Source organism: Drosophila elegans, unplaced genomic scaffold (assembly GCF_018152505.1).
Source record: "Drosophila elegans isolate 14027-0461.03 unplaced genomic scaffold, ASM1815250v1 contig_684, whole genome shotgun sequence".
In the NCBI taxonomy this organism is placed as follows: domain Eukaryota; kingdom Metazoa; phylum Arthropoda; class Insecta; order Diptera; family Drosophilidae; genus Drosophila; species Drosophila elegans.
Genome location: NW_024546041.1, coordinates 414,764 through 427,388, shown reverse-complemented (window position 1 = coordinate 427,388; position 12,625 = coordinate 414,764).

Below are 12,625 nucleotides of genomic sequence, written 5' to 3'. Positions count from 1 at the left end.
TTATAAAGCTCGCTGTTGCTCCGGTGTCGATTGTGGCTTTATGTGAGGTTTGATTGGCGGAATCATTACCGCTGCGGATAACTGCTGCTCTTCTTCGATTAATTTGCTAGTTAGTTTGGAGAGCACACCTTGCGACCTCTGCTCGCCTCTCTGCGGCTGGGATCGCAGGAAATTTCCAGATCTCTGGCAGCACTCTACACTTCTACACCTTGCCGCAATTCCAGGAGAACAGTAGACGCTGGTTTTGGCATCCTCTGGCCCAATGCCCGTGTCCGCCACACCGTCTACATGCTTCGTGTGGGTTTACGATGTGTGTTTGTGACTTGGTACTGCGCTGGGTGGCCTCTGATTGGTAGTAGGTGGCCTCCATAACGTGCTCTGGTGGTTATAGTTGTTTGGAGTCCATTGGCTCGGTCCGTCGATGGTCGCTTGGTGTCCACCTTCTTCTTCGCACCTTCTACACGTAACCTGTTGTGGGTCTGTTGCTTTGCTTCGCGAGAATTTGTTTTCTTGTATGAATGCTTCTCGGTCTTTCTCGAGTTCTTCATACTCATCCGTCAGGACCATTAGAGATTCTAGATCGTCTATTTTGTACGTTATCAGAGAAATCCTCAGATCAGGCGTACAGTTATCTTTTACTTGCTCGAGAGTTTCCTTTGGAGAGTATCCGAGTGGTCTCATCAAGGTTGCATGTCGATCATATAGTCCTTGAACGACTCTCTGAAACCCTGTTTCCTTTTTTTGACTTGATCTGCGGGCTTTGAGAAGAGTCCCCTTGGCAGGAAATAAGTTTGGAAACTGTTGCTGAACTCTTCCCATGTCCTCCAGTGTGTATTGTTCGAAATTAACTACTTTAGGGCCTTGCCTTGCAGCAATTCTGGCAGGTTCAGATTCAAACCGTATGTGTTTGCTGACCATTCTACTTGCTCCAGAAATCCAGCGGTTTCTGCGTGCCGTCAAACTTGAAAGACCATTCCTTGACTTGCTTTGCGACTTTCGCATAGTCTGGTGTGCTAGACCTTTGATGTTCTGGTCTTCTTTCTTGACTTGTGCCCCTGGATCTTCCTGCTTCCTTCATGCTCTCCACGCCCAGGCTAGCTATGAGCTGTTCGGCGTCTGGGACTTGCAACTTGCCGCTTGAGCCTGGTTTGTCGTACATTTCCTCCAGCTCAGCCCAAATTTCTGCCATTCCTGAGTCGTTTTGTGTTTTCGCGACATACTCTGAAAGGGCTTTTCCCATGTCGTCCGACCTGCCCTCCAGGATAATGCCAAGCTTGGCTGCCACTTTTGGGAAATCCTCTTTCTTCAGGAGATAGATCCAATTTTTCCCCATTTCTGTTTGATGCTGTATTTCACTGTCAGGACAATCACGTTGGGCGCCAGATGTAACGAACTGATTTTCTTTGTTTCTCCGCTCGCTACGAATGTCGTGCGGCTAGCTCAGAAGATGTAAGTGTTCGTCTCACCAAATTTTTATAAACGTGACCGGCCTATTGATCAGTGAAAACGCACAGAAAGATTGGGAATATACAATGATCTTTTATTCGTCGACTAGACCCTCGGCCGGGGTTTTGTATTGGGGAAATATTCTCCGGCATCGGCTCCTTCCCACGTTGAACGTCTCGCTGGGTTGTGATCGCTGTGAAGTGGTGTCTCCCTTGCCGATTTCGCTCGCTGTGCCTTCTGTTGCCTTTGGCTCAGCGGGATTACAGGGCTTAGGGATATGTCACCGCCTTTCGCAGCCGCAGCCTCCTGTCCCTTGCTCTGTCTCCAGATGTCTCGACTGGCTCCGCTCCTTGTTGGCGTAGCGCTCACGATTCGGTAAGCTGCCGTTCTGGAACTCTAGCGGTGAACTGCTGTGCTCTCAACGCATTAGCCTTTCGAGACGCGCGTCCTTCCGGGCTAGTCGCACCAGGACCTTGTACAATTCCTGCAGGACGATCAGGCGTACGCCGGAGTTCGTCAATGCAGTCCTTGTAGACAGGCAGTTAGTTCAAGACCACTTTCCTTCTGAGCCCTCGGTTCTTCGTTGAAGGACTCTATTTGTTCAACTCTGTCGGACACGCCGGGTGGGATGCCAAGCTCAAATCGCGACAGAAGTTGTGACAAATCGCCGTATGATGCCTTCAGGACCTCAGCTACCTGTGTCTAAATTCGGAGTCCCGAACGTCTCGACGTAGCGATCTAGTTTCCGCACGGCTTTACTTGGTTCTTCACGTTGTTTCACTGGTTATTGGTTCACTTGATGACTGTTACTTGTTGACTTGGTAGAAATCGACTGATCCAGCTTCCTGCGCTTGGCCGGCTTATATAGACCTCTATTTACCGCTAGTCCTGGTCCAAAGTCCACGGTTTTACCGTTCGACCTTTCGCCCTCTACGCACGGCACCAATGTCAGGGTCCGAAGTCCGGTGCCGTCCCGTTACTTCCTTCTTCACACGGCCCTTCGCTGCTCTCTTTTATTGCTGCCCGGGCTTTCCCTGTCCTTGTATGGTGCTCAGGGCACCACTCTCTCTCGCCGCCCTACCGAATTCGCCGAATTCGAATTCACAATACCCAGTCGGAAGTTATAGAACGCATTCCAAAAAAAAAAGCTTCTTTCATGCATGCTTTGCAAGCGAAAAAGAATGTAATAAGCTAAAAGGAGGAACTGTTAATGCATTCTCAAGAGTTTTTGGGAAATCGTCCCTTCTACTATAATGCATAAAAACTTCTTTTGCAATGTAAACAAAAAGCTGAAACCCGAACGCTGCCAATCGTCCGATATTTTTGAGATTGTGTTTTTCACCGAAAACCTCGCTTACGAAAGAATGCAAAATGAAGTCTTGTTTCGGAATGGACAAACAAATGGCAAACCAATTTAGTATATTATTCTTAAGGAACAGCAGCGGCGTAAATATATTCACGTTTTATCTTTAAAAAAAATATCTGAACGCTCTGATATGTTGGTGGTAAATGACTTGTTAAAATTTTCTTAATAATAATGTTAAATATATTTTATTTTATATTAGAAAATTATTAATGTGAAGCAGTTTGTAATATATTTCAATTTTAGGTAATAATATATACGTGATTTTATTTTGAATTTTTATTTTACGTTTGCCGGCGCTACACTTTCCTCCGTCACTGTAATCACAAGGAGTACACAATCTTGAAAGCAAAGGACAAGAACATAAGGGAAAATGCAAGAAAGCGCGCGGTCTTTTTCGGTTCTTTTGCATTTCTCGCCACTTGCGTTTTGATTTTCTTGGGGAAAATCTAGTGTGCTGTGTTTTAAATAATAATCAAAATCGCTGCCGTTGAAATTATCAAGTAATAGCCTGATTCCATTGCCGCATTAAATCGCATTTAGCCAAATGCGCATTTATTTACACAGGGAATCCCATAAGGCTAAATGCCGCATTTAAAATAAATGCGATTTTTAAATGCGATTAAAAACCATTCGCCCCGAAAGTTTTTAGAAAAAATACTGGAAAATACCGATGTTTAATGACAACAACAGCTGTTTTCTATAAGCAAGGTTGGCGCAATTTTTGATGTCTTTTGAATATAAAATCTATTTTGTAAAAAAATGACTGAAACCTAGAGCGCACGCTGCAAATTCTGCTCGCAGTACCACAATGCCTTATTGCTGGATCTCTGGCATTAAATTACTTCCACATATATGTGGATCCTTGCCTTTTTTAGAAACTGTGGTGGTCTCCATTGCAAACCCGTCATAACAACGCAATCAGCTTCTCTTCTTTGTCGTTCAAATTGGCAAATGTCTCGGTCGCAATATGGATGTCCTGCTGAGCATTACAGAGTTTAGTAAACTTTAGTAAATTTTAATTAATTTCTTTTGTATTTGCCAAAATTCAAAAGTAAACAAGCCCAGATCAGCTGTTCGTGCCACTCACATGTCGGAGTAGCATTAACTAAATGCTAATGCGCCAATGGAATCAGGCACATTTAAAAAGTCCACTAATGCGGCAATGGAATCAGGCTATAATTTTAAAACATGTAAAGTGTCAAAAAAATATTTAATTTATAAACACTTATTAACAGTCTTAAAAACAATTTACGGTCAAAACAAATGTAAACAAATTGTTCCTTAAACCGTGTGTGGCTGCATTGCAATTGAAAGCTATCGATAGGGGAATATCGCCCTAGGAGATGGCAGTGTGACCAGTTTTTCGAAGGTTGGCAGGGCCAGAAAAAGGAGGGGAAATGTGGAACGTAAGAGGCGCCCCTGGTGGACGATCCAGAAAGAGAACATTAATCCGCTCTTAAATTCCACCACCTCCCCTGGCCCAGAAGTATCTCCACCCACACCAAACCAGGAGGAACTGCACCCACACCTATAATGAGAGTCAAGTGGCTACGTGATGCAGATGAAAGAGGTTACTGCCGTTGGCGACAAACCGAGAAAGGTAATAGGAAAAAACGGGTGATACTGGTGCTGAGGCCGAGGGTATATATAGGGCTGAAAGTGATCAGGCCACCACGAGTTCCAAAAAAATTTGACAGCAGCAAGTGGTCCGGAAAATTTGTAGTGAAATATAAAATTAAAAGTGAAGTAATATAACATTTTCTGAAAAAGTGAGCTAGATGATGGGGTAGTGGCCCTCAGTCTTAAGTGTAATTATTGTAAATATTAAACAAATATACATATATACATCTTCAGGAAAGGAAGACGGGACGAGTTTGGACGACGGAGCGGGAAATCTGCAGACGGGACCAGGAAAAAAAGGCACCGTCAACAAAAAAGTAAGTCCGTTCCAATGAGAAAAAATTAATTTAAAAATATAGGGGAAAATAAAATGTAAAGTTTTCCGAGTAGGGCGAAAAAAATAAATAAATAAAATAAATAAAGATACATTATACAATATGATAATCACTTAGTATAATTTTGTATGCTAATTTATTGAAGTATTTATGCAGATCTAAACATTTCGATCCCCCACGCATATATCGTAAATTGTTTATTAACATATATCCATATATACCATTTCTTAATATTATAAGCAGTACCTATCAGTAAAATTAATATTTGATATAATTAAAATTTAGGGAAGCAAAGAAAAGAATATACATTTTCATAAACAAAACAAACCCTTATGTAAATTTGCGGAGGTCTCGCAAAAGTTGAGATGTAAAATATCGAGTAAAATAAATAAATAAATTTGGCATCGCAGCTGTAGAAAGGGGATGCAAATAAAATGAAATTAAATTGCTTGGAGATATTTAATGCAAGGAGTGAAGATAAATGTTTATAGTTAATAATAATAAAATTATAAACTCTGAACTCCAATTTGTTCAGCGCAAGTAAAGTTTCCAGTAACGTCCAATTTGTAACATTATTTATTTTATTTTTGTTTACATTTTATTTTGTTTACATTTTGTTTTGTTATGATTTCGTCGGACTGAGATGGCCGATCAGCTGGGCTGTTGTGCGGACTGAGGGCTGGGAAGAACCTCACCATGAGATGGACTGGCTAGCCGGCCTTGCCCTATCGAAAAAACCAGGTCCGTAACAGCCAGTCCGTAACAAATAAAAATAATTTATTTTCAGCGTACACTGCAATAAGATTTGAGTTTTATTTTATAATAAATACATATTCATAAATTGTGTTAATATAATTAATGTGTTTTAAATATTATTTTTGTTTAACTCCAGAAAACTATTTAAAACAGAAGGTAATTTATATATATTTTATAAATTTAAATTATGTGAACTCGTTTCGTTTATTTGTGTGCTCACTTTTTTCTCTCTTTCTTTTCGATCTGCCTAGGGTGAACAATCATCTACATATTTATTATTCATATTGCAATATTCAAAACTCTTTTGGAGGTCAATTTGCCAAGGAATATTAGTAAGGTATTAAGTCCCAGTTTAATAATGGAGCTAAGCTACGGAGGTACTAGGGACAAGGAAGTTTTTGCGTCCTACATTCAGTTAAATGTGACATTATTCGGTAAGTGTTTTGCAAATTTACAATCATATTTCAATAAAATTACATATTTCCTTCTTAGCGATATCGTTTAATTTTTGTTCAATCAATGGTCAAATTTTTTAATTTTTTAGTGCTTTAAACTTTTGAGTAAAAACAAAAATGTGATTTATTTATACATTGACGAACTTAATTATTGGCACAGTTGGCATGTCTGACTTTAACATAGCTTTTTTCCGCTAAAAACTAAGATATGTCGGAGAACTAAATTCATCCCCTTGTAAATCGTCATTGTTGGTGAATTGATCGTTTGGTTCTTGATTGCCTGAACTTAATTCTGGCAAATGCAGCGAGTCTTCGATGCTTTTGTTGCTCATCATTCTCTCGTAAGGACCAAACACGTGTCTATCTCACGCCACGCTACAAACCAGAAGAAAAGGAGAGACCAGATCTAGCAACGCATACGAAGCCACACTCGGCCTCAGCTCGCAAACTGAGTCCCCATTCTACCAAAACTAATATCTAGTATATCTAGTATACCAGCACAACCCATGGTCATACCTGTCGAAATGCTTCACTACATACTCTCCGACACGGCCATTCTGACATAGACACGTCCTCGTGTCTACAATAAACCTCTCAGTTTCATTCCAACATTATAATTTTATTGAATACTTCAGAAAAACTTAACCAAGTAATCTCAAATTCATATAACAATCATAATGTTCTCTTATAAACCATTTCTTTCATTTACATTTTCACTCAACAGATCATTTTAACATTATCAAATTATAAATTAATCATTACAAATCATTAAATGATAATCCATGAAACAGAACTTGTCTTATACTAGCCAACTTCGTCCATCGCCAAACGCATTGGCTTCACGCATTCTTTTTTTTTTTTTCTCGTCCATCGCCCAACACATGGCTTCACGAATTCATTAACCACATCGCTCGTACATCGCCCAACACTTGGCTTCACGAATTCATTAACCACATCGCTCGTACATCGCCCAAAACTTGGCTTCACGAATTCATTAACCACATCGCTCGTACATCGCCCAACACTTGGCTTCACGATTACATCAATCTCATTTCTAAAGCAACCTTCGTTAATCACCAATCACATGGTTTCACGACACTCTTCTGTTTCAACAGACTTTTCCAACAGACTTTGTGCTTTATAATTTACATCAAGCTCTTCTGGAATTTGCACATCCGGTAACTTTCTCAAACTTTCGTGTGGATACTTGTAACGTCTATTGTTCTGTGTAGACTTTAGAACGTATCGATCTCCGTTCAAAACCTCGACCACCAAAAAGGGTCCTCTGAACTTTGGGTCTAATTTTGTTTGTTGTCTCTCACTGTTTTTAAGTAACACAAAGTCGCCCACACAGAACTTAATTACCTTAGCCATATTCTTATTAAATTTTGTTTTCTCATACCTAGCGACCTCTTCCATGTTCTTAGCGGCTAGCTCTCTTAATTCGATCTTGTCAAATTCGGTTTCAGTATCGCCAATAGGAATCAACCCCATTGGACGCGCAATCTTACCGATCAAAAGTTCTAAAGGACTACACTTAGTGCTACGATTAACTGTACAGTTAAGGGCTAACTGAACGTCCCCTAGTGCATCTTGCCACGATCTAGGGCTTGTCTCAACAGCCGTCAACAGATTTTTAAGTGTGCTCATAACCCTTTCAACTTGGCCGTTGGCTCGACTTGCACCTGTTCCAATTAGATGTAATTGTATCTTTTGATTAGAACAAAATTGCGCAAACTTTGTACCCGTGAAGCAGCGCCCCTGATCTGCAATTAAACGTGTTGGCACACCAAAAATGGCAATCGAAGATTTCATTGCGCTTATACAAGTATTAGCATCCAAAGAAAAGGTGTGAAATAGATAAACATATTTAGTAAAAGCGTCGATTTGTACTATGATATATTCTTTACGATCACTTTTCCCACTTAGTTTTCCCGAAATATCTATGTGTACTGTGTGCCAAGGAATGCTAATTTTTGGAATTGGATGTAATTCAATTTGAGGTTTTCCAGACGTACTCTTAGACACTCTGCATGTAATACAGTTCTCCACAAATCTTCGGACATATTTTGCCATACCAGTAAACCAGTAATGATCGTACACCTTGTCTAGCGTTTTTTCCCAACCTAAATGCATTATAGACTCATGTACCTGATTTATAACTGACCAGCGGAACGTACGAGGAACTACAGGTAAACAACGAGTTCTGGAATGCCTCTGAATCTTTCTATACAAAACATTTGATCTCATTTCATAAGTGGCAACTAGTGCTAATGGTAAATCGTCATTCTTCAACTTAGTTATGATTTCTAATATTTCTGGATCCCTTTGTTGTTCCACCAGTATCCAGTTTTCTGATATTTCTGTTAAGTCAATTCGCTTCTCTTCTATTTTATTTGGTACAGACTTAATCTTTTGGCACACTGGATTCCTAGATAAAAAGTCCACGTGTGCCATGCGTTTACCTTCTCTGTATTCAATTTCGAAATCAAATGCCTGTAGAAACTCCCACCAACGATAAACCCTAGGTGACAATTCGACTTTATTTCGAGAAGATTTGATTGAATTACAGTCAGTAAAAACCACGAATTTTCTGCCATGCAGATAATGACGAAAATGTTTTACAGCATTCACGACAGCCAGCGTTTCCAATTCATAGGATATATATCTGGACTCACAGGAGCTAGTGGCTCTACTATAGTATTCAACCACGTGAGGCTTAGAGTTTATGCGGTGCAAAAGGATTGCCCCATACCCTATAGAACTGGCATCGGTATGCAACTCTATCGGGAACTGTGGATCGAAAATAATCAAAACAGGCTTGTTTGTTAATACACTGATGATTTTGCTGCGTATTTCTTCATGCTGTACTTGCCAATCAAAACTATTCTTTTCAGATGTGAGAAAATATAACGGCTTCATTAATTGTGAAAAACCCGGAATGAATTGACGAAAATATGACGCTAACCCAATAAACTGTCTCAGAGTAGCAACTGATTTCGGTGGAGGCAACGCCACTAGCGATTCTATTTTGTTTAAGTTTGGGCGTATTTCCCCTGCTTTTATCTCGTAGCCAAGGTACCGAACTGTAGTTCTCAAGAAGAAGCACTTTGAAATGTTAAATGAGAATCCTGCCTTCACTAGAACGTCTAATACCAGTTGCAGTCGCTCAAAAGCTTCTTCTTTTGTTTCCGAAACAATTAATATATCGTCCATATAAACGATTACAAACGAATGAGCCACACTACCAAGTGCTTTCAGTACAGCTCTTTGAAACACTGAGGGTGCGTTCTTTAAACCAAAGGGCATCGAAAGAAATTCGTACTGCCCATCAGGAGTAACAAATGCTGTATATTCAATTGATTCGGGGTGCATTAAAATCTGGTAATAGCCGCAAGCCATGTCAAGAGAAGTGAAATAGTTAGCTCCCCTAAGTCTAGCTATTTGATCTGAGATCAACGGTAATGGAAACTTATCCGCTACTGTATTTTTATTCAATTCTCTATAGTCGACGCAAAGTCTTGCTGTACCATTTTTCTTCTTTACCAATAATGCAGGACTAGCAAAAGGTGAACTACTAGGTCTGATGACTTTATACTCGATTAATTCATTAATTTTAACTCGTACTAGTTCCCTTTCGCATGGACTAAATCTGTATGGCCGCCTTTGTACAGTCTTAGTCGGTTCAATCAACCGAATACGCATTTCCTCAGTACTCACACGCGTTTGCGGAGTGCCTTCTGTAAACGATTTTGAATGTTGCTTTAGCAATGATATTAACATTTCTTTTTCATTTCCGACCACTTCAGTTTCAATGTTATCAAAATCAATAGGTTGAACTGTTTCACAAACATTCACAGCTTTAGTTTGAATAATCTTAAAATTATCATAAGACACTTCTACTGAAAACCCTTGAGCCAATATTTCTCTGCCAATTACAATATTATTCGTCATGCATTCATCTGGTACTATGTGGAACAAAACTACTAAAGAATTACCATCAATCATGATGTTTGACTCAACTTGTACAGTGCTGTAAGTATTGGCATTGCCTATTCCCTTTAGAGAGATAACGCTATGAATCCTCTTACCAACTAACTTATTAGAAACACTTTCTTTAATTAATGAACACTCAGCTCCCGAATCAAATGTTATTGGAAATCTCTCACCATCAACCAGCATACTCGATTTAGGCTCCACCACAGTGCACAGCTCCACTCTCTTTTCCGATCTTACTCTCGATCCGGTATTCTGCACTTTTTTTGACAATTAGTGGCAATGTGTCCCGGCTCCTGACATCTGTAACAAGTTACAATTGGCCTTTCCTGATGAGACTTCCCAGAACGCCGCTCCTTTTCAGTTGACGAGAACTGAAATCCTAGTCCAGATCTGCAGTCTTGCTTTTTATGTCCTGGTTTTCCACACTGATAACATTTTAGATCAGCAGTTTTAGCCCGCTTAGTCTCCGGTTCCCAGTTTGGTGCAATAGGACGCTCCTTCAGTGCAGAAAATACTTGCAGCTCCGCTTGCAGCTCACGTCGATTGCTGATATGCGTTGTGTGTATCATTCGTTGTAAACGCCGGTCGAAATTAGCCATATGCCCAAGAATCAAAGCGATGGAAATTTGTTCACAATTTAAATTACGCAATTTTGTGCACAGTGACGTCACGCTGCGGCTCGCAAAAACAGGCAAGCTCTCACCGTTCCTTGGCCGACTATTTAGAAGATTAAAAATAACAGCGGCTGGCGTCTCTGAAGACTCGAAACGCTGCTCAAATAATTGCCGGAACTGTTGCCAAGTTATTCCTGGGTAGCATATTTGTGACAACCACTGGGCCGCTGTGCCTTCCAAGGCCTTACTCAGCGCTAATATAAGAGCGCTATCACTTAGCGGTTTTGTTCGTAAAATTATGTCGACCGTAGCGCACCACTGCGTGGCATCCACTCCAGCAATGTCCGGATTATATTTCGGCAAGCAAATCTCGCCAGTCTGTTGTACTGTGCTCGCCGGCATCTGTAGTTTCTTAACCAGTTCCAGAAAATTCCGGTTTTGTTGCTCCAACAACGCGAAGACATCCCTTGACAAAGTTTGGTTAGGGCCGAATCCCACTTCTGATGTCGGAGAACTAAATTCATCCCCTTGTAAATCGTCATTGTTGGTGAATTGATCGTTTGGTTCTTGATTGCCTGAACTTAATTCTGGCAAATGCAGCGAGTCTTCGATGCTTTTGTTGCTCATCATTCTCTCGTAAGGACCAAACACGTGTCTATCTCACGCCACGCTACAAACCAGAAGAAAAGGAGAGACCAGATCTAGCAACGCATACGAAGCCACACTCGGCCTCAGCTCGCAAACTGAGTCCCCATTCTACCAAAACTAATATCTAGTATATCTAGTATACCAGCACAACCCATGGTCATACCTGTCGAAATGCTTCACTACATACTCTCCGACAGATATAAATTTAAAACAAATTTTATTCATGTATATATAAATTGACAACAAAACCAAATTTACTTCATTCTTATACCTCATTTTTAGTAATTATAAAAATTACAAGTATAAAAAATACACCTGATTTTCTTTGAACAATTATTGGCATACTTAGGTAATAGTGAACTATTTTGTCGAAATTCCATCGATATGGCTACATTTCTTCAAAAGCCCCGTTAACTTAATTTCGGAATTGCGTGGCTATACATTTTCAAGCTAAAAACCACGCAGTGTCTTATTCTTAAACAAAATGAATAAATTTTATCAAAATGAGCGGCAAACAAAAGGAAACCACTGAATCTCAAAGGAAAATAATTTTATATTTGCATAATCAGGCATTTGCATAGTCGGGCAAGGCAAATCATATGCTGAGATTGGGGAAATGATGGATAGAAGACGTTTTACCATTGGAAGCATTGTCCAGCGTTTTAAAGGAGCCTCATCATTGGAGAGTGCTAAGCACATTGGTCGACCCAAAGCTTTGACTGACCGGGAACGGGTCAGGATCATCGGGAAAGAGAAGGTGAACCCAAAAATCTCATCAACAAAGATTGCAGCTGAATTTAAAAATTAATTCGAAAAAGATATTTACCCTATTACGGTTCGGAGGACACTGCACGAAGCTAACTAAATTAAACCGCGTTGCTAGAAAAAAACCACTTATGTATTTCCAAAGTCAACCAGCAGAAGCGTTTAGCCTATGCAAAAGAACATTTAGTAAGCCAACAGACATTTGGAACAATGTCATCTTCTCCGATGAAAGTAAATTCAACATTTTTCAATCTGATGGCCGCCAAACTGTTTGGAGAAAGCCCAATATGGAACTCCATAAAGAGAACCTTGATATGTCTGTGAAACATGGTGGTGGAGGCATCATTGTGCGAAGCTGCATGTCCGCCGCTGGTTTTGGCAAACTTGTATTTATAGAAAGAATCATGGACAAAAAATATTATTTAGATATCCTTAACAGAAATCTAAAAAAAAAGGACGAAAAGTTGAACTTACCAGCCACATTCACTTTTCAACACGACTATGACCCAAAGCATACGGCTTATACTGTCCGTATGTGGCTCGCACATCTTGTAAAACATACTTTGCCGCATCCGCCCCAAACTCAAGATCTAAACCCAATAGAGCATTTGTGGGAAGAAT